A 23,918-nucleotide genomic window follows, 5' to 3' on the forward strand; every position below is an offset into this window, starting at 1 on the left:
CTTTTATACTTGTATAGCATATGTCTTGCTTAAAATTAGTAACACATGGGTGTAATTTCTTTTCTTTTGAACAACCCCAAAAGAAGCCCAAATAAATATCTCTTGGTGGTATTTAATTCCTGGAATGAAACTTTATTTTATATACATCCCTAGACTTTGCTTCTCCTTCACATCACAAAACATTTTGCTGCCTGAAGCAAAGGACAAGATATGGCCCGTCTCATCATTCCATTTACAGAAGTGGAGGCAGAAGGCTAGTAGGAGGTGTATGTGTGTCACGGGCTGTGTGACACATGTTGATCTTTCTTGCAATGGAAGAAATCACCACAGAGAAGCTGCTGTCGATGATGCCTCTCTAGAATCTACCATCCTAATGATAGGGCTAGTCCTTCTCATCCAGTGAAGTCTGATTCTTTCTCCTGGCTTGCCACAGTTTGTCTTCATGTATGCTTGTTTTTCCTGTAGTGGCATTCCACCTTCTTGTTTAGTCATGGTGGTCATTTTGCGGTGCACCTGTTTGAATGTGTATAAACACATATAGTCTCAAGACCCTTCCAGACAGGCTGATATTCTCCAACCTGTCTCGGGTTTACCTGAGGTATCCAAATGACGCCTCAGGAAAACCCAAATTAATCCAGAGCATATCCCAGTTTACTCAAGAATAATTAAGCACCTGGAAATATTGGGACCTTAATGTAAGGGAAGGCCCGGGTTTGGGCTGGGGATGGGGGCAGGGACTAAATCCCGGGAGGAACTGGGATATAATATTCTAGTTCCTCCCAGGATTTAGTAATGTGGAGAAGGGTTCTCTGTTGACATGAAAGTGATGTTCTACACTTACCAGACTTGCTAAGCTGTATCCCAAAGGTCTCTTTAGTAATGGTGGATATATAAACACAAAGAAAGCTCTCACCTGGGGAACAGACTTGGAGTATTTATTTTTCTAATAAAGGTTGGCTTATTAACACAGTGCTGAAATAGTCAATCCAGGTGTAACCACTGATGGATTTGAAGGTAAGAATCAGTGGATCTGAGTTGGCACTTGAGTTTTCATAATACTCAGGTCTCTTTATTCTTCTTAGATGATGTAATGCAGGTGCTGAACCAATCCCAGGTATGAGGGGTAGGTTGGATAGGGGCTGATAAACTGAATTATTTTTCTCATACAAGTAAATAAGGGTGATAGTTTCCTCCCTGCTGTGTAATTTTCACTGGTATATGCACTTCCTGAAATGTTTGTGAAGTTATTTTTCCTAGAAGTTACATATCCTTTGCATAAAACGCTTGAAGATTTAGGACAAAAATAACATTATTGGCTAAAAAACCTCACATTTTATTGTACCAAAAAGGAAAGATACATTTATTGATTTTTTTCAAACTTTTGCATACAAAACCCCACTTGTATTTTTCTCAACAATGTTTTTACTCCCATTTTACATTAGAAAATCAAGTCTGCTTCTGAAAACAAAGGGGGGTTTTTTGCACAATTTTAGAAATATGAGTTTTTATTTTTAAAATATCATGTCTTTTGTGCACAAAACACCAATTTTGCAGGAAAAACAAAGGCATGTTTTTGGTAAAATGTGTGTGGGGGAATTGGCACAAAACAATGTCTTTTGTTAGAAAAGATGTGGATCCCCCCCCCCCCCCCCGAAGTCTTTTTTTTTTTTTTGCACACAAACAACCTATGTATGTTTCTGTGCAGAATAATTTGGGTAAAAGATTTCAATGTAGAAACACCACTAGATTAATACCATGCACAATTATCTTCTCTGTGTTACTTTTCCATTTTTGTCGTTGAGAAATACATAACAGTGAATACTGTTTCCATCCTTCTCTGTACAATAGCATCTAATGACTCCCATGTTGCTGGAAGTGATTGAGATTAGCCCAGACTTTAAAAGAACGTAATGGTGGGAACTGTTCCTTGCAGATAGCACATCAATTCTGAAAGAGATGCACAGACAGGTTGTCCTTTTCTTGCAACTGGGCCCAGTTCAGAGTTCTGGTGTGTAATTCGGAGCTTTAAATGGCTTGGGACCCAAATCTCTGAAAGAATGTCCTTTGCTATATCAGCTTATCTATGATTTAAGGTCACCAGGCACCACTTCTCCAAGCACATTGAATTGCCTTATCTGTTAACAAGGAGGTGTGTGTCTTTGCTGTATTTTATGTATATTGATCCCATGGGCTGGTAGGGTTTGCTAGAGTGAAAACTGGCGAGATCTTCTTTCCCTTTAATAGTTGTATAGGAAACTGAATTTCAGCCAGTATTGCTTGTTACCTGTTGCATGGCAAGCAACAATATATAACATTGAATTTTAAATAAGGTTGGGGGGTTGAAAGTTAACTTTGTAAAATTATTTATTCTATTTTAAGCCTTCTATCATACTTTTTACCATCTAAGTATTTTTTGTTTCTATGGTCCAGCTTTATTTATGGGCATATAAAATGAAATTGTGAGATGTTTTTTACAAGCTTCTTTTTCTTCTGGAATTCCCTCTTTTACTCAAGCATTCAAGCTGTAAGAGTCTTCTTAAGCTTTTACTTTGGCTATACTAGCAGGTGGTACCCACACTGTAATTATTTTGATGCCAACTCAAAACCTTTCTGTTTATTTATCCTATTGGAAAAATGTGTATAAAATGGAGGGGAAGGGGGAGGGAGTTTTCTGGCATCTTTAAGACTAACCAATTCAGTATGGGATTTTGTAGATTTACAGCCCACTTCCTTCAATGCTTTGACAGAACACAATATTCAAGTGTCAGGTATACGTAACATATCCCAGTTACACAGTGCCAGGGATGGAATCAAGGTGAAATAGGATACCGAAAATGACAATTTTAGTGTTGGTCGTAAATCTTCAAAGGGATGGTTGTAAACCTTCAAACCTTTGTTTACTCAGGCATTGTAAATGGGTCATTTTTATGTTCTACTGTATTTTCTGCCTTCTTTGTTCTTCTTAGAATGAAATGCTTTTGGGCTACAGGCAGTCCTCAAGTCACAAATAAGATAGGTTCTGTAGGTCTGGTTTTAAACTGAATTTGTATGTAAGTCAGAACAGGTAAATTTTTAAGTTTAACTCCAGATAGATAGACAGAGCTTTGAATAGCATAGGGAAGTATCAATACCGCTGTGGTTTTGTTTTGCTGTCTGTGGCCCTTTTCAGAAGATTTCACCTCACTTTCTGTCCCTGTGATAATTGGATTTTGAAAAGGTTGGCTTGTTGGTGATAAAGCTTCAGGTGAGGAACTTTCCCCCCATGACATCTCTTTCAGGAGAGAATTTCCCTTCCAAGAGGTACATTTCTCTTGCTTCCTGTTGTCTCACCCTTATTCTTAACTATGAGACATTTGTAAATTAGATGTTTGTAACTCTGGGACTGCCTGTGCTACAGTTTAATGTTTTAGTTTAATCAAATTTGCACCCTGCCCATAAAGTGTCCATAAAGATAAAAAGCACTCTGTATTGTCAAAGGCTTTCATGGTCAGAATCACTGGGTTGTTGTAGGTTTTTCGGCTGTATGGCCATGTTCTAGAAGCATTCTCTCCTGGCATTTTGCCTGCATGTATGGCAGGCATCCTCAGAGGACCTCACAACCCCTGAGGATGCCTGCCATAGGTGCAGGCGAAACGTCAGGAGAGAATGCTTCTGGAACATGGCCATACAGCCTGAAAAACCAACAACCCAAAAAGCACTTTATTTTTTAAAACACATACAAACGTCCATTTCTTAATCAGGAATGAGGAGAGAACTTGGTTGGGGCAAAAATGAAGAATCACCATCATCTACAGCAGGATTTTTAATTCCCCCCCCCCCCCACTTGCAACCCCTTTTTACCCAAGATTGCAGGGATATAGGTATATAAAATTGGTATGAAATCAAACATTTATTGATAATAATCAGTATTCACAAGGTTTTTTCAATGAAGTACAGCTGAAACATCTGCAGAGTAAACACTGCACATTGCTGCTAACAGATTCATGTAAATATCTAAAACAACCACAAGGTGACATTCAGAAACCTCATTCTAGTGCCAAATGTTTTGTAATCCCAAGATTGAACTAAGTGGGCCCCATTTGAGGTCAGGACCCATAGCTTAAGAAGCAGTGGTCTACAGAGTGTGGGCTCTTGCTCCTCCTTGCATATGTATACAAAAGAATTATCTCCACCATATCAATCATATTTGAAACCCTAGGGTCCCCAACATATTGCATAGGAATATCTCCCTTTATTTTTTTTCAAATAGTCTTTTCACCATTAGTTTCCCCCCAGAAATAATATTATTTTTAAATAGAAGACTCTCGTAGTGTGCCAAGCAATGGCCAGACATTCCCATCCATCTTAAGGGGAATATACATGCTGTAGAAGTTTCAGAGAAGTGCTATGAGTATGATAGGAGGCATGGAGAACAAAACATGGGAGGAATTCAGAATTTTTAATAATCTCAACAGCCCCTGAGGGTTATCTGGTAATAAATAGCTACACAGTTTATTTATTTAAAATATTTATATTCTGCCCTTCTCACCCCAAAGGGGACTCATGGCAGAGCACAACATATATACAGCAAACATTCAATGCTGGAACATAAAATTAACTACAAATATCCATAAACACTAAAATCAATGATCTCCACTTTAAAATTAATTGTTTAAAACCATTTCAGATCAGCCAGACTAGATCTGGTCATCAGGGTAAAGTTTCATATTGTTGCCTTATTGCACTGTCTCAAAGGCTTGGTTCCACAGCCAAGTTTTTGCCATCTTTCTGAAGGACAGGAGGGAGGGGGCTGATCTAATCTTGTCAGGGAGGAAGTTCCATAGTCAAGGGGCAATCACTGAGAGGGTCCTCACTCTCGTCCCCATCAATGATGCCTGTGACGGTGGTGGGACCGAGAGCAGGGCCTCCTTAGAGGATCTTAATCTCCACGATGGTTCATAGAAGGATATGCATTCGTACAGGTAAACTGGGCCACGGACATTTAGGGCTTTATAGGACAAAGCCAGCACTTTGAGTTGTGCTCAGTAGCGAACTGGCAACCAGTGGAGCTGACCCAACATGGGAGTTGTGTGCTCCCTGTATGCTGCTCCAGTTATTAACCTGTCTGCCTCTTGTTAGAATATTTGAAACTTCCGAACAGTGCTTCAAAGGGAACCTCACATAGAACGCATTGCAGTAGTCTATCCTAGATGTAACGGGAGTGTGGACCCCCATAGCCAAGTCTGTCTTCCCAAGGTACAGGCACAATTGGTGCATACGTTTTAATTGTGCAAACGCCCCTCCTAGCCACCACTGAAACTTAAGGTTCCAGGCTCAGCAATGAGTCCAAGAGGACCCCAAAGCTGCGAACCTTCGCCTTCAAGGGGAGCGTAACCCCACCCAGCACAGGCTGTAACCCTATACCCTGTTCAGCCTTGCGACTCACCAGGAGTACCTCTGTCTTGTCTGGATTCAACTTCAATTTGTTCACCTTCATCCAGACCATCACAGTGGCCTGGACAGCCTCCTTAGCATCTGTAACCTGTAATTGATAAGATATAAATAGACAAAAATAGATTGTACAAAAATATGTAGCAACTTTCTGGTGATAAACAATGAATTAAATATTGAGAAAGATATTATAAAGTGTCAGTAAGTAGGGGAATAAAAAACAAGAACAAGAAAAGGAAACATGGATACTGAACAAAGAAAAGGAAATATGGATACTGCTCCCCAATAAAAATTGAACTCCCTAATGAAATTTTCCTTCATTCTCCAAATTTCTAATACTGTAGTAAGTCTGATATTCAATTCAACAGTTAGAAATTCAGAGAAAATGAGTAAGCAGAGTTACCAAGAGAATGCAAAATGGTAAATCCTAAATGAGAACAGTTTTTAATGTGTCACTTTCTGCAATACTACAAATTTGGGAACTGAAGGAAAATTTCATCAGGGACAGACTTCATACTTGAAGGCAATGTATTTCCCCCCAACTTGTAGCTGCACCCCTGTTTGGGATAGACAGCTGTAGAACACAAAGGAGCCACTAGGTGGCACTATAGGGTTGAGTTTCTGCTAGGGATTCACTCAGTCCTTGGCTGATAGGACAAGCTCTGTGAAGAGCAAAAGATGCAAGGGAGGTGAAAGATAGTACAAGTTAAAAGAAGGAGAAAACATGTGAGAAGCATGAGAGATACATGAACAGAGGGTCAGGTGGTTACAGGGTAATTTCTTGCACAGCTTTGGGAACTCTCTTCTCGTATTAATAAAGTTTCGGAATCTGGCTAGGAGGGACCCTCTTTCTGCCTGTTGCGTTTAACATGTTTCCACTAGCAATCTGTTGGAACCACAACTATGATACATCCTACACCTGCAGAACAGCTGCATAACACATTGTTGTCTCTAATACAGAGGTATTGCAGCTGTGGTCCTCCCCCCAACTCTCCCTATCTCCTTTTCACTATAATGCCACACGTGTTGGACTGGTATTGTTTTAGGAAATTCTTGGACTAAAGAGGTTTTAGGTAAGTATCTGGCTAAATTAGTTTTGGGATAATGTACTTTGCTTTGTTCCCAGAATCCATGTATTCCTTACTACCTTATCTTTGTGGACTTTATCAGGGCTTAAAACTGAGAGCGGAGATTTTGGAAAACCACAATCTAATTTTTCTTAAAGGGTGATAAAATATGAAACATGAAAGGACTATATCATTTTGTTCCTATAATAATGAAAGCATAGTCCTTTCCTGAACTACAATTTGCAGGCAAAGAACAAAATCAGTGTTGTGTTATACCAGGAAAAAAAACAAATCATAGCCAACTCACCCATTGGGCACAGCTGATTTTCCCCCCATCCTGGAGTATAATATGCAGCCAGGGATTTGGACATGTCATGTTTTAGCAGCTAAAATTTAGCCCTCGTCTCTTTTTGCTGGTTGTGGATTAGGAGGAAAGAGATGTATGAGGACTGAAGATGACTTTGTGTGTCCTCTCCCATCTCATGGCCAACAAGTTAAACATGAGCCAACAATGTGATGTGGCAGCTAAAAAAGCCAATGGGATTTTGGCCTGCATAAGTAGGAGTACAGTCATGCTACCCCTCTATTCTGCTGTGGCCAGACCACAACTGCAATATCGTGTCCAATTCTGGGCACCACAATTTAATGTTTGGGTCAAACGGGATTTTTTTTTCAGAGAAGGGTGACTAAAATAATCAAGGGTCTGGAAAACAAGCCCTATGAGGAGTGGCTTAAAGAGCTGGGTATGTTTAGCCTGCAGAAGAGAAGGCTGAGAGGAAACATGATGGCCATGTATAAATATGTGAGTGGAAGCCATAGGGAGGATGGAGCAAGCTTGGCTTCTTCTGTCCTGGAGACTAGGACACGGAACAATGGCTTCAAACTACAAGAAAGGTGATTCCACCTGAACATTAGGAAGAATTCCCCAACTGTGAGAGTTGTTCAGCAGTGGAAATCTCTGCCCCAGAGTGTGGTGGAGGTTCCTTCTTTGGAGGATTTTAAGCAGAGGTTGGATGGCCTTCTGTCGGGAGTGCTTTGAATGCGATTTTCCTGCTTCTTGGCAGGGGGTTGGACTGGATGGCCCACAAGGCCTCTTCAAACTCAAGGATTCTATGAGTCTATCTCTTTAATGTTTGGAAAGAGTGTCACGGATACAAAGGGAATCAAATTCTGCTCAGAAATACATGTGAAATCTTAGATGAGTTTTTTGGGATGCCTTGCCGGTACAAGACATAGAAGTGTGCTTTTTAAAGAGTAATTCATTCCCATGGCAAATTGTGGTGTTGGGAAAGTAAAAAAAGTAGAAATACATACATTAGTTTGCATTGCCATCTGCTTTTTAATCACTAGGGGACTATATACTTAGGATTCATAAGAGAATGGCATAAAAATGATAAGGGTTCTCACTAATATGCTATTATAAAGCAATTTCCAAAAGCAACTAGAATAAGCTTTGTGTTGCTGTGAGTTTTCCATAAAGCCTGGACAACTCATAGCAATCCAATGATTCCAGCCATGAAAGCCTTCAACAACACATTAAAATGAGCTTTGTTCTACCAAGGGCATGTTCCCAGTTTGTAATATTCTTTTTGAAGTGGAACCTCATGCTGTGGATACTTAAAAAGGGTAACTCAGTACAGCAAGAGTTGGAATTGTATGGCTCTCCAGACATTGAAATGCTACTCCTAACATTTCTCACTACTGACAATGCTGGTTAGGGCTGCTGGGAATTGCAGTCCAGTGACATCTTGGAGGGCTGTACAATTCCATGCTCTGTAGTATAGATAATGACATTGTTTGTCATGCATTTCTCAAATGATCTGAATTTGTCTGCCTTCAGCTATGGGATGTAAGGTGAACTCTGTACTGCTGCATAGTAAAATAGAGATGGACCGAATGACTCTTGTGGTCTCTTTCAGGTTAGTGAATCAAACACTACCACCCTTGATTTGCAGCCCTTGGTGTCTCTTTGGGACCTGGCCATTGCTTGTAGATGGGCATCTGGCTGCCCAAGGCCGATGGATGAGCCAATGATGCCACTTCCTCCAGTGATGCAAAGGGAGCGTCCCAGATCAGGTGCAGCCCTGCGTGCTCTGCCTCACGTACAGAGATGCTGTCTCTATCCTCCAGCTATTCTGTTTCCTGCCAGCTCATTCACAGAGGAGTTTGTTTCTTTTCTTTCTTCCCCCAGCGGAGATGCAAAGACAGACAGTGAGTTCCATTCAGATTAGCAAACTGGCAGAGCCTGCACCTGCGTTGGAGGCCATGCTCATACGCCTTTTGTACGCATGCCAACCACTTCTGTGCAGGCGTGATTTTGCTATCAGTGGTCCGGATGCCTTGTTTCACAGAGAGGAGAAAGTGGCCTTAGAAAAATTACTTTTTTGCATTATCCCCATAGACAGCAGGGGCAGGGGGCCATGTCGTCTGGGAAGTTCTGGGAGCCATTGTCCAAAAAGTAACATTTGCAAGCTTGGTGGAGGTGGGGAACCGAGGCAGTGAGAACACCTCTAGATGGTCTAAGTCAGGGGTGTCACCCTCACTTTCATCTAGGGCCACATCAGCCTTATGGCTGCCTTCAAAGGGACATTGCATCCATGGATGGAGAATCTGTGGATACAAAGGGACAACTGTAATTTTTAAAAATAGTGGTCAGTGCACTTTTGCTTTTACCCAGTTTGGGTATCTAAAATCCACTAAATGATAACTCCTTTTTTATTATCCACCATGTGGACTGGGGATAATGGGAATTGCAGCTCAATCACACTTGTGGATCTTAGACCAGGGAAAGGTTAAAGGACATTTCAAAGTCGGGCATCATACTCACAAGCCTTGCATCTCAACTCAAACCCTATTATCCTGACTAAACAAAACAAACCACACCATAGAATAATAGAATCATAGAGTTGGAAGAGACCTCATGGGCCATCCAGTCCAATCTCCTGCCAAGAAGCAGGAATACTGCATTCAAAGCACCCCTGACAGATGGCCATCCAGCCTCTGTTTAAAAGCCTCCAAAGAAAGAACCTCCACCACACTCTGGGGCAGCGAGTTCCACTGCTGAACAGCTCTCACAGTCAGGAAGTTCTTCCTCATGTTCAAATGGAATCTCCTTTCTTGTAGTTTGAAGCCATTGTTCCATGTCCTAGTCTTCAGGGAAGCAGAAAACAAGCTTGCTCCCTCATCCCTTCCAGATGTTACAGTATCACAATTCACACCAGTTTTAATTATGATGTTTAATGGTGAGGAATATAGGAGTTGTAGTCCAGCATCTGGAAGGCCACATGAAATTACATGGTGAGTTGGATCTGGCCAGCAGGCCTTGAGTTTTCCACATGTGGTCAAGTGGTAGCTGAGAGTCAGGATACAAATCTGTGCTCAGGAGTGGACACATTTGAGTCCTTTGCCAGTAATAACAACCTCTTTCCTTACTGTATATGTATGTGAGGAGTGGGGAGTAGAAGAGAATATTAAGAAACCTGAAGGAAAAGGAAGAGCAGAACCCTTGGGAGTGTTCTCCATTAGCGGGTTGGAAAGGATTACATTGGTGACACCCTCAGGCTTTGTGGATTAGTAACCTGTCAGAAGGAAAAAAGAGCACCTGGATTTATAGCTCCCTTTCTTTTCACAGGAACTGTTTTATCTCCTGCAAAGGAGAAGGAATTCTGAGGAACGTGACAAACTCTTCCTTGGTGTACGTTGCCCTGAAGGAAAAGGAGTAGGCAGAAAGCAAGGAAGCTGCCTTTCACTGTCCTGATCCCACATAAACCAATAGTGGTCAAACTTACTGGCAGCAACGGTCTGAGGTTCCTTTCCTGCTTTTCATTGGAGAGCCAGAGACTGAATTTGGGATATTTACTATGAAAGCTGGGGCGCAAGCGTTCAACGATGTCTCCTACCTCACAGATTATTTGCTTGTATATCAATAAAACTAATTTAGGATGGATAACCCGTTCCTTGTTGCCTTCTGTTGTTTGCCAGCTGAGGCAGCCATCTCAGGGTGCATCCACACTGTAGAATTAATGCAGTTCAAGGAGAGCAGTGACCAATCTTGATAAAATAGTGAAGAGTAGAAACATCACACTGGCAACAAAGATCCGCATAATTAAAACAATGGTATTCCCCTGTAGTAACCTATGGATGTGAGAGCTGGACCATAAGGAAGGCTGAGCGAAGGAAGGTAGATGCTTTTGAACTGTGATGTTGGAGGAAAATTCTGAGAGTGCCTTGGACTGCAAGAAGATCCAATCAGTCCATACTTCGGGAAATAAAGCCTGACTGCCCATTGGAGGGAAGGATATTAGAGGCAAAGATAAAGTACTTTGGCCACATCATGAGAAGACAAAAAAGCTTGGAGAAGAAAATGTTACTGGGGAAAATGGAAGGAAAAAGGAAGAGGGGCCGACCAAGGGTAAGATGGATGGATGGATGGTATCCTTGAAGTGACTGGCTTGACTCTGAAGGAGCTGGGTGTGGTGATGGCCAACAGGGAGCTCTGGCCTGGGCTGGTCCATGAGGTCACGAAGAGTCGGAAGTGACTGAGTGAATAAACAACAACAAAACACCACAGCTCAATGCTATGGAATCATGGGGGTTGTGGTTTTACCAGGTCTTTAGGCTACTCTGCCAAAGTGTCTTGATGCCTCACCAAACCTCAAATTCCAGGATTCCATGGCACTGAGCCATAGAAGTCCAAGTAGTGTTGAACTGCATTAATTCTACAGTGTAGATTTCTACATCCCCTCTCTCCCTAACAGACAGGACTGGCCTTGATAGCAACACTTGGAGCCACAGGAATTTTCACATAGTCTTCATCCATGTCTTGACTAGATTAAATCTGCTATGGTTCAGTACTAGCTGATTATTTATTTCATAGGGCATCCTTGGAACAGCCTTTATCTTTCAGGGCTGTTCATCCACGAGCAACATGGAAACAACTCTAGACTGAGGTGTAGAGACAGAGACGAGAAGGCCATTGTATTGGTCACCTTGACATCCAGAAACTGAACAGATATAGAATTCAAGAAATTAATATGTAGCTGCTTTGAAAATTTATCCTTTTTTTGGAGCTGTCTAGGAGAAAGGCAGCATATAAAGCAGTGGTTCTCAACCTGTGGGTCTCCAGATGTTTTGGCCTTCAACTCCCACAAATCCTAACAGCTGGTAAACTGGCTGGGATTTCTGAGAGTTGAAGACCAAAACACCTGGAGACCCACAGGCTGAGAACCACTGATATAAAGGAAATGAACAAGCAAATAAACATCTTTCCAACATATGATCTTATTCCACTAGGTTAATCATGAAGACACAAAGATCCTGTGTGGGACACTGTATGTAGACACTAAGATCTTGTGTGGGATATGCCACTGTTATGAGTCAACCAAGAATTGGAGGAACTCCTTTAGGGATGTCATCAAAGGCATCCCTGTGATTAGGTAGAGTGAGACAGATACCAAGAAATAACAGCAAGATGGAAATCTGTCAATCAGCCTACGTGGCTTTGGTACCCAAAGTAGAGCTTGTCTTTCATATCAAGTAACACATTGTCCTCGGTCAAAATATCTCTGATCTTACAACCAAGTTTAATTTTAATCTGATTTATTTAATTGCTTGTTCATTGTTCTCTAACTTTATAGCCTATTTATTTCAGCAAAATTTTCTGTAACTCATGTTGTAAGCTGCTTTGGATCCTGTAATCATTATTGTGTAATAGAAGAAAAATGGGATGTTAAGTAAATAAATAAACAAGGTCATGGTAGTGAGGCAATTCTGACCATTGTAACACAAGGCACTAATTTTCTAAGCTGTGTCTAATATGGGCAAAGCTGCAGACAAGTGTTATGACTGGGGCAAACCAGAGGGCCACCTATAGACATTTCATAGGCTACAGCTCCTGTAAGTCCAAAGAAAGATGTGGAAAGACAAAAGTTGCAGTCCAACATATGTTAGGTCATACTTTGCCCACCCATGACTTTATAGTTTCATGCTTTTCACTTTAAGATGCATACTTCTGTTAGCATTTTGGGCAGTGCTTTAGGAAGCAAAGGTCACACAGTGTCCTGGAGACACTGTGGGAAAAGAAAGCAGGAAGGGGGGGGGATCTTTTGAAAAATTGGGATTAGGAAAATCAAGGAAAAAGAGTATTAGAAAAAGTAAAAAAAAAAGAGAAATCTTGGAAGTGGGCCAGAAAGGGGCACATTTCAAGGGAAAGGATGTAAAGAGAGAAGGGAAGGGTGAGGAGGGGAGGGGAGGAAATGGGGAGGGGGAAGCAGGGGAGTCATGTTTTCCTTTGGCACCTGGGCTATTATCAGATCCAGCCAGGCTTGCCAGATGCTTGGTAATTTGAAGTGTAGTAATAGTTTTGTGCAAACCTATATGTGTGGCAGTGGCAAATTCAAGTGCAGATGTGCCAAGGCCCAAGCCTTGTCCACAAAGTTTTCAATTGCTGAAAGATTTGCCTGTGCAGTGCCAAAGAAGGATTCGGTTTCCTCTTCAAATGGGATAGTGTGTGACAAAACAGGGGACAGGCAAGTTTGAAATGGCTTCGGTATTCCCCTTCACAGCCATATCCTCTAATTTGTCAGCTCTAGCTTCTGAGGGTAGTGTATATGTGTGTGTGTGTGTGTGTGTCTAACATATACACATACACATACATACAGTTGGCCATCTTTATTTGTAGGTTTGATTAATTGCATCAAACAACATTAATTCCACAGGGTAGAATCATAGAATCACAGAATTGGAAGAGACCACAAGAGACATCCAGTTCAACTCCTTTGTTTTTGTTGTTTATTCCTTCAGTCCCTTCCAACCAGCCCTGACAGCCGTCACCACCCCCAGCTCTTTCAAGGTCAAGCCAGTCACCTCAAAGATAACATCCATCCATCCATCTTGTCCTTGGTCGGCCCCTCTTCCTTTTTCCTTCCATTTTCTTCAGCATCATTATCTTCTCCAAGCGTTCCTGTCTTCTCATGATGTGGGCAAAATACTTCACCTTTGCCTCTAATATCCTTCCCTCCAGTGAGCAGTCGGGCTTTATTTTCTGGAGTATGTGCTGGTTTGATCTTGTCGGGGTCCAAGGCACTCCCAGAATTTTCCTCCAACACCACAGTTCAAAAGTCCCTATCTTCCTTTGCTGAGCCCTGCTTATGGTCCAGCTCTTGCACCCATAGATTACTACCATTGTTTTAACTATGCAGATCTTCATTACAAGTGTGATGTCTCTACTCTTCAGTATTTTATCGTGATTGGCCATGGCTCTCCTCCCAAGATTTCTTGGCTGCAGTCTGCATCTGCAGCAATCTTCGCACCTAGAAATACAAAGTCTGTCACTGCCTCAACTCCTTGCTATACAGGAAAGACACAAAGCACTCCTGAAAGATGACCATCCAGCCTCTGCTTAAAAACCTCCAGAGCAGTGGTTATCAACCTGTGGGTCCCCAGGTGTTTTGGCCTACAACTCCCAGAAATCCCAGCCAGTTTACCAGCTGTTAGGATTTCTGGAAGCTGAAGGACAGGTTGAGAGCCACTGCTCCAGAGAAAGAGAATCCACCACATTCTGGGGCAGCATATTCCATTGCTGAACAGCTCTTACCAACAGGAAGTTCTTCCTAATGTTTAGGTGGGATCTCTTTTATGCCACCTAGTCTCTAAAGCAGAGGAAAACAAATTCCTCCCCTCTTCATCCTTTCAAATACGTAAACATGGCTATCAGGTCCCTGCTCAGCCTTCTTTTCTCCAAGCTGAACATCTTCAGCTCCCCCAGCCGCTTTTTGTAGGGCTGCTGCACCTGAGGCTGGCTCTAGCTCAAGCATGGGCAAACTTTTTTATTGAGGGCCTTGGCCTTTGTAAGCCGCACTGAGTCCTTCGGGAGATGTTAGCGGGGTACAAATAATAATAATAATAATAATAATAATAATAATAATAACTTGGGCCTTCCAGTGTTTTGGACTTCAACTCCCACCATTCCTAACAGCCTCAGGCACCTTCCTTTTCCCCCTCAGCCACTTAAGCTGTTAGGAATGGTGTGAGTTGAAGTCCAAAACACCTGGAGGGCCCATATTTGGTTTGCTTGTATATATAATGATCCATAGTCTTTTGGTTGAAGCACTAGGCTAGGCATTTGGGAAGAGCAGGGTTTGAATCTCCACTGGAGGATGTTGGGCAAGTCAATGTATTGTTGAAAGCTTTCATGGCCAGAATCACTGGGTTGCTGTGAGTTTTTTGGGCTGTATGGCCATGTTCCAGAAGCATTCTCTTTCATCCACATCCATGACAGGCATCCTCAGAGGTTGAGAGGAATGTTGGAAACTAGGTGAGGTTTATATATCTGTTGAAGGTCTAGGGTGGGAAAAAGAACTCTTGTCTGCTTGAGGCAAGTGTGAATGTTCCAATTGACCACTTTGATTAGCACTGAATGGCCTTGCAGCTTCAAAGCCCAGCTGGCTGCTGCCTAGGGGAATCTGCAACATTCACACCTGGGTAAACTTACAAAACTACAGATTCTTGAGCCATGGCAGTGAGAGTGGTGTCACGGGCCTGGGGAGGCAGCTCCGCCGTCCCTAAACTAGGTGGCAGTGGAAGCCTAGGTTTTATGAATGAAGCCGTGGGAGTCGCGCGCATGCGCAGAGCGCGGAGCCTGGAAGGAGGCGAGGCGGCCCCGCCCCCGGGTATTAGCATAAGGGCGGGGGAGGTTTACATGTCATTCTGCACGTTGCCTCGCCGTGATCCAGGCAGTGAGCGGGCCCTTGGCAGGCGGCCAGCGAGTCAGCTGCTTCCCAAGAGGCCAAAGGGGGGCGGGCCCAGCCGCAGACGCCGCCGCCGCCGGTTTTAAGGTGTCCCTTGGCCAAGGGAAGGCTCCCGGGAGGCAGCGCGGGAGAGTGGCTAGCCAGGATGAGGCTGCCTGGGGAGGATGACGGCGCCTGGGGTTGCAATTGCAGTCAAGCCTGCCCAATGCTCCTTTCGCTTCGACATCCCTCCTTTCATCTCTCTCTTTCCCCAACCCCCTCCGCCATAGCAGCAGGAGAGGCAGAGTGTATCTATCTATCTTGCAGAATGAATACCATTTAGCATCGCTTTCAATGCCATATGCTATGCAACCCTGGATTTTAAAGGGCCATTCCTTTCATAGGGGAGCTCCACCTGTAAAATGCACACCCCAGATTGTGTTTTGTTTTGCAACACCGCCCCCCCCCCCCCAAAAGTATTATAATATATTGTTAAAGGCTTTCATGGCTGGAATCACTGGGTTGTTGTAAGTTTTCCATGCTGTATGGCCATGTCCCAAAAGCATTCTCTCCTGACGTTTTGCCCGCATCTATGACAGGCATCCTCAGAGGCTGCGAGGTCTGTTGGAAACTAGGAAAATTGGGTTTATATATCTGTGGCATGTGGCCATTGCTACATTCACACCTACCTCCAACAGACAGGAGTTCTTTCTCCCACCCTGGACATTATTTCACAGAAATATAAACCCCATTTTCCTAGTTTCCAACAGACCTCACAACCTCTGAGAATGCGGGTGAAACATCAGGAGAGAATGCTTCTGGATCATGGCCATAAAGCCAAAAAAACCTTAGAACAACCTACTATTATAATTGTTGTTATCATCCTGTTTTTCTCTCTTGATTGAGATCCAAAGTGGTTCAACATAGACATCCCTCCCAGCATGAAAGATGGCAATAGAGTTACATTTTTGATAGTTACAAGCTGGGTAGATGCAGGAAACACTGTGGATGTAGCATATCTAGATTTCAGTAAGGCCTTCAACAAGGTCCGCCATGACCTTCTGGCAAACAAACTAGTCGGATATGGGCTAGGCAAAACTTCGGTTAGGTGGATCTAATGAACCCAGAGAGTGCTCACCAGTGCTTCCTCTTCATCCTGGGAAGAAGTGACGAGCGGAGTGTCGCAGGGTTTTGTCCTGGGCGCGGTCCTGTTCAACATCTTTATTAATGACTTAGATGAAGGGCTAGAAGGCAGGATCATCAAGTTTCCAGATGACACCAAATTGGGAGGGATAGCCAATACTCCAGGGGACAGGAGCAGGATTCAAAACAATCTTAACAGATTAGAGAGATGAGCCAAAACTAACAAAATGAACTCCAACAGAGACAAATGCAAGATCCTTCACTTAGGCAGAAAAAAATGAAATGCAAAGATACAGAATGGGGGACGCATGGTTTGAGAACAGTACGTGTGAAAAAGACCTTGGAGTCCTCGTGGACAACAAGTTAAATATGAACCAACAATGTCATGTGGCAGCAAAAGTAAAAGCCAATGGGATTTTGGCCTGCATCAATAGGAGTATAGTGTCTAGATCCAGGGAAGTCATGCTACCCCTCTATTCTGCCTTGGTCGGACCACACCTGGGATCACACTGTGTCCAGTTCTGGGCAGCGAGAGATGTTGGCTCTAAGCTGGAATGTGTCCAGAGGAGGACAACTACAATGAACAAGGGTCTGGAGAACAAGCCCTGTGAGGAGCGGCTTAAAGAGCTGGGAATGTTTAGCCTGCAGAAGAGAAGGCTGAGAGGAGACTTGATGAGGGTCATGTATCAAGATGTGAGGGGAAGTCATGGGGAGAAGGGAAGAAGCTTGTTTTCTGCTGCCCTGGAGACTAGGAAGCAGAACAATGGCTTCAAACTTCAGGAAAGGAGATTCCACCTGAACATTAGAAAGAACTCCCTAACTGTGAGAGCTGTTCAGCAGTGGAACTCTCTGCCCTGGAGTGTGGTGGAGGCTTCTTCTTTGGAGGCTTTTAAGTGGAGGCTGGATGGCCATCTGTCGGGGGTGCTTTGAATGTGATTTTCCTGCTTCTTGGCAGAGGGTTGGTCTGGATGGCCCATGAGGTCTCTTCCAACTCTATGATTCTGTGAACAGAAGAGAGGTGTCATGACATCACAACAGACACTTCCACAATGAGATATGTGGATTGCTGCACAGGGATCACAATTTGAACACTCGACACAAAATTGTAATTTCAGAAGGAATTTGTAATTTTGGTTGAATCATTATTGTAACTTCTATTCTTCAATATCCATGTATGATATATGCTGCTTTGAAATTGAGCCTATCATTTTGCTCGGCCTTCAAATAATCACTGTAGCGCTGGCATGAACAAACTTCAGCCTTCCAGGTGTTTTGGACTTCAATTCCCAACAGCCTCTGGCCCTTAAGTTGCTGAGGGGGAAAAGGAAGGGGCCTGAGGCTGTTAGGAATGGTGGGAGTTGAAGTCCAAAAGACCTGGTGGGCCCAAATATGCTTATGCCTGCTGTAGCAACTACTGGCTGCTAAAGGGTGTGTACATATTTGGGACTCTCTCTCTCTCTCTCTCTCTCTATATATATATATATATATATATATATCACTGTCACTGGGATGGAATATTCCCCGTGTAGTGAATCTGGCTTGCCTGGTAAGCAATTCACTTGTGTTTTCCTTCCTTTCATAAAGTGGTGATAAGGTAAACATTCAACAGGTGAACGTTTATCTTGTCACGATTCAACAGTATTTCCCAAGTCATGTGTTGAATTTCTGCTTGTACAGACATTAAAGTGGGTGTGTTTGTGAGTGGGCAAAAAGCTGGCCTCCAACCTTTACAACCCTTTGTGTCAAGGAAGGATGTCTTTCCAGGATCAGTCCCTGCCTTTTATCTGTGTTGGATCTGGCCTTTCCTTCTTGAGATATTGTTGCATTTGTGCATGCTTTTGCAATTACAGAATGACACCTGTAGCCAGCCATGATGGAAACATTTCTGAACTGTGTGAAATTAGTGAACCCTATTGAAATTAGGGGTGGGGGTGGTGATGGCCGACAGGGAGCTCTGGCGTGGGCTGGTCCATGAGGTCACGAAAAGTCGGAGACGACTGAACGAATGAACAACAAATTGAAATTAATACCATAGGGACCAGCCTCCAAATACCATAGAATTGCACTAGAGAACCTAGAAAATGTCTAGGGAGTACAGTGTCAGAATGGATAAATGTAACCCCCATATTTTTATAGGTTGTTCTGTACTTAGCGCAGCCCAGGTTCAGGTTATTTGAAGTACTTTGTTGTCATTTACTAATGGAAGACTTTTGAGATCTCTTGGTCCCAGAGTTACAACTGGCAGGAACATGGGAGAAAGCCTCCTCCATAGTTTCTCCCAGACTCCCTTCCAAGAGGGGTTGGACTGCCACCCTCATTATTTTTTAGCAGGCCAGGGAAGACTTTTTATTCTGGCAGGACTTTGATAATTAACTTTTTGAAGGGGAAACAGGTCTTTATAATGTGCTAGACTTCCATTTGCTGTTTTTGATGCTTTGTGCATTTTAAAAATCTAATTTAATTTTAAAAAAAATCCCTTTTCATCTTTGTATGCAAGAAACCTTTTAGCTGATAGGGGCTAAATACCTCAAAGGGACCAGATTCCATCTGATCTTGGAAGATAATAATAATAATAATAATAATAATAATAATAATAATACACTTTATTTATATTCCACCCTTCTCTCCTAGGGGACTCAAAGTGAATTACAGTATTTACATGCATAGGCAAACATTCAAGGCCTTTAAAATCATATACTACTGTACGAGCCACACAAACATAAGCAAAGGTCTCTTCCTTCTTGTGGAAGGCCAGCAGGGATGGCCCATTCTAGTTTGTCTTGGGAGGAAGTTCTACAGTCTGGGAGCAGCTACCGAAAAGGCTCTCTCCTGTTTTCCCACCAAAAGCACTTCAGCAGGAGGTGAGACAAAGAGAAGACCTTCCTCAGTTGAAACAGATTATCTGGATCCATTTCAACATGGTTTGGTCACATTTGTGGATGTCAGTTGTTTTCAGTAATATTGACTGTGGTATCCTTCTGGGCTACCTCACTTTGATGGAATTTGGAAGCACAATTTTACAGTGACTCCATTCCTTTCTGGAAGAGCAAAACCAGAAGGTGTTGCTAGGGGAGTCCTGTTGAACATCTGGCTGTTGACCTATGAAGTCCCTCAGAGCTCTGTCTTGATTTCCATGCTATTTAACATCTACATATAACCGCTGAAAGAGGTCATCTGGAGGTTTAGAGAATGGTACCACCTATATGTAGATTATACCCTACTCTGTTACTCCTTTCTACCCAAAACCATGGAAGCTGTCCTAATCCTAAAAAACGCTGCCATCAGCAATTGACTGGTTGTTATCTGCTTTGAGTCTCTTTTAAGAAAGAAAAAGCGGGATATTAATGATGATGATGATGATGATGATGATGAGAAGGAGGAGGAGGAGGAGTAGATGAAGATGATGATGATGATGAAGAAGAAGCAGCAGCAGCAGCAGCAGCAGCAGCAGCAGCAACAACAACAGCAGCACCTTCATTTAATGCATATCTGTGCATTGAATGACCTTAGTGGTAAAATGAATGAGGCACCATTGGGTAAATTGTATTTATTTATTTACAGCACAATGCCACAAATAGCACAGAATGAAAAATATGAGGGGGAACCATACCAAAGGTTGTAGCTAGTGGTTAGGAGCAGGCTAGGAGGTCTCTTCTCACATTTGGGAGCAAGCCTTTTCCTGCTTAGATTATAGCCTTACTGTAAAAATGGGAGAAATGCCCTTCCAAATATTTTCTGTATTTGTGTGTATTATTACTGCCCCCACCTCACACCCAGAACTTTGAAAAACAGCTTTCTTGGCCCACAGGTTCCAGATCCATCAACCAACATGGTCAGTGGCCAGGCTGACTGAAAAATTCTGGTAACTGTAGCCATAAAAGTGACATTACCAATCTCTGTCCTATTTTTATAGATAGGGAACTAAAGCTGGAAAGTTTTCCCCCCACTGCTACACAATGAGTTCAGGACATAGATGAGGTGAAGTGACTGAAGGTTTTCTAGGTCTGCTCTATGTCTTCCATCACATTGGCACTGAAAATCTTATTTTCAGAACTACCGCTACGTGAGTTGGCTGGACCCTTCATGCTTAAATGGTTAATTATCACCTTTCCCAACAAGCTGCAAAGCACCAATTGCTGGGCTTCCACTAATTCAATTCACCAGCAAGCCAGGCAGGGGTAATAAAAGTTGCACAGAAGACATCTGGCTCACTTGGCAATCTTGAGTTGGACGTTTGGTTTTCCTTGTCTAGTGGGTGGTCCATGTGACAAAAAATTCTGCTGAGAACAAGGTTTTTGAAGGAACAGTACAAGTGTGTTCCTTCCTTTGTGGAACAACAGGAGCCAGATGATCTAACCTGTGCTCCGATTATGAGGAAAAAAAGCTCTCACTAAATGCGGGATCTCTGGGTTTACACACACACACACAAACTTAAACATTTATATCCAACTTCATATCATGTCTATATCATGTCAGAGTGACCTACAAGTAAAATAGCAGCAGTGGATTAAAATAATAAATAAAATTTGAACATACGACAACCACATTCATAGAATCATACAGTTGGAAGAGACCTTGTGGACCATCCAGTCCAACCCCTTGCCAAGAAGCAGGAAAATCACATTCAAAGCACCCTTGACAGATGGCCATCCAGCCTCTGCTTAAAAGCCTCCACCACACTTCGGGGCAGAGAGTTCCACTGTTGAACAGCTCTCACAGTTAGGAAGTTCTTTCTAATGTTCAGGTGGAATCTCCTTTCCTGTAGCTTGAAATAGCTGATAGATCTTTAAAAGATGAAAAGGGTTCGAGCAATTTTAAACATGTCCAAATATTTTGGAGTGAATCACTGAGGTGCATGCTTTGACTTAACATCTGAATAAAGGAAGCACTGCTATGAATTGGACTTCTGAGGAAAGAACATTGCAAGTTTGGGATGCCACAGTTAAGAAGAACCTTTCCCACATCTGCATTGTATTGTCCTTTAGTCCTTGACAAGGTTTGTATAGGGAGAAGTGCTCTTTAGAGTATTAAGGTTCAAAGCCATTTGAATAGGAGTATTCTACATGGAAAGAGAAGCCAAACACAGGTGTGTCAGAAATTGTGAGAATACACATTTATTGCATTCAGAGTGACTTACTTTCAGGACAGGAGAGGCAATGTGTTGTGAAATTAAGTGCATCGTGCTTGGAGTGTCTCTCTGTGTTTACTTCAGGCAAGGCTAGCATTACACAGAATGAAGTGACTGTACCAAGTAGCAAATGGGAAGATAATAAGAACAAATAGCAAATGAGAGGAGGCAGGGGGTGAAGGATAGATAATAATAATGATAATAATGATGATAATAATAATAATAGCAGCAGCAATAATGCTTCATTTGTAAGCCACCCTATCTCCCCGAAAGGCTCAGGGCAGCTTCCAGCAAATAAAACACAATGGCAAACATTAAATGCATTTTTAACATATAGCAAATAAAAAACAAACTCAATAACATGTAAAAATAACAACTTAAATAGACATCATACATTACACACATGTACAACATATCAAATTCTTAAAAACTGTTAAAAATTCGACCAACATTATTAAAGCAGGATAGCATACAGCTAACAATGAAGGCAGTATGTGCATATGTCCAGCAGTGATCATCTACCTTCATGAGTAATGGAGGATGTAGTCCCACCACCATGTTAATGTAAGATTTAACTCATCAAGTCTTTCATATAAAGAGGAAATGTTTATGTTCTCAACTCATCTTGAGCCTAGGAAAAAACAATGGTGCCCCAAAGAGGTTTTTCTCATTTAAGTCTCTGGAAGATGCCAGGATTTCTTTCCTCAGTCTCACCTTTCCTGGCCTTGTAAATCTGCACGGAGCAGAAAGACACTGCAAGCTCTGCAAGACAAATCCACTTCACTATGGCCACTTAACAACTGTTGTGGTATGGCATAAAGACAATATTTCTGGAAACAAAACATTAAATTCCCATTTTAACACTTGCAAGAGTAGAAAATGAATTATTTCAAGCAGACATTGGCAGCAGCATATAGAAAAACAGTTGTGAAACAGACAGATAACAGAAGGTGTGATTGAGTTTGAATATAGTTTAATAGAAATCCTCTCATCTATTTCTTCTTGTTACTGGAATAAGACATATTTCCCTTTTGAAGGACCAATTGCATTTTTTACAACATCTACTTCTTTATTTAATTTGTTGGCTTTGAATAACTTTTTTGTATGAATTCATGGAAGGAAAGTACATGGTTAGCCACCTGCCAGCTGTGTCCCAAATGAATTGCTGAAAAGCATCAACAACAGAGGATACAGTTCTGGGCAAGAAAAAGAGATGCCAGATTTCCTCTTCTTGGGATCCCTTGAGGCTCAATTGTGGGAATTGAAGACCAAAACACCTACAGGGCCAAAGTTTGCCCATGTCTAAGCTAGAGATTCCTAGAGAGATGGTCTCTCAAGAGCAGTGGTTCCCAACCTTTTTTTGACCAGGGACCACTTGACCAGGGACCGCTTGACTAGGGACCACTTTAACCAGGGACAACTTGACCATGGACTACTTGACCAGGGATCGTTTTGACCAGGGACCACTCTCCAACATTAGTACCAAAAGAGGGTTCCGAATCACTTTTTGGTCAATTTTAGATCCGGTTTGGGTTGCTGATTCAGAAAATTGCTTTGGATAGACCACATCAGCTCTAGTTTCTGATACAGAACATATGCCATGGTCAGTGACAGGGAAGGTGTGGCAGGTGGTGTAAAAGGAGCAGAAATAAAATAAATGAAATATAATAAATAAAGAGGAAGGAGGCTTGTGGACTAGATTTTTGTCCTCGTGGCCCACTGGTGGTCTGTGGCCCACAGGTTAAGCACCATTGCTCTAGAGGTCTATAGTTTCTCCAGGATGACTGAAGGAAGTTGACCATAGAGTCACACTAGAGGATTACAGATTTCTACATGGAACAAATCTATGAATATTCAAACATGCAAAAATCAAACTCTACCTATTATATAATATGTCCTGGCCGGGATTGTGTGTGTGTAAATTTCCAGGACTTAGCTGCAATTTTTAACCTACCCATCCTGGAAATGTCTAGTATAGGCAAGGGTGAAATCCCAGGAGATTATTTATCATCTCAGTTCCTTCTGTATTTCTGAGCATTCCCAACAATGAGGGTGTGATATTTACTAGGAACTTCCTTCTTTCGTTAAATGTCCACTTCCAGAATGAACGTTTCCTCCTCCCTTGTTTTACAGTTAGAATGGTAAAATAGTATAGCACTTTATCATGATGATTAAAACAGAAAATATTGGCACAATAAGGAATGGGAGGTTGAATAATTCATGAAAGGGATGACAGGAGGATTTAAATTGCAAAGCTGAAGACTGGAAAAGGCTTTTGTGACTAATATTTGGGCAGAAAATGGAATTTGCAACCAGGTAACAAGCAACACTTGCTGAAAAACCCTCTTCTGCCTTTAAAGGTACATGAGCCCTCTTTGGTTTTCACGCTGGCAACCCCGAAGTAAATGGAGGAAATCTATATCT

The sequence above is a fragment of the Anolis sagrei genome, chromosome 1 (assembly GCF_037176765.1).
Source record: "Anolis sagrei isolate rAnoSag1 chromosome 1, rAnoSag1.mat, whole genome shotgun sequence".
NCBI classification, from domain to species: Eukaryota; Metazoa; Chordata; class Lepidosauria; order Squamata; family Dactyloidae; genus Anolis; species Anolis sagrei.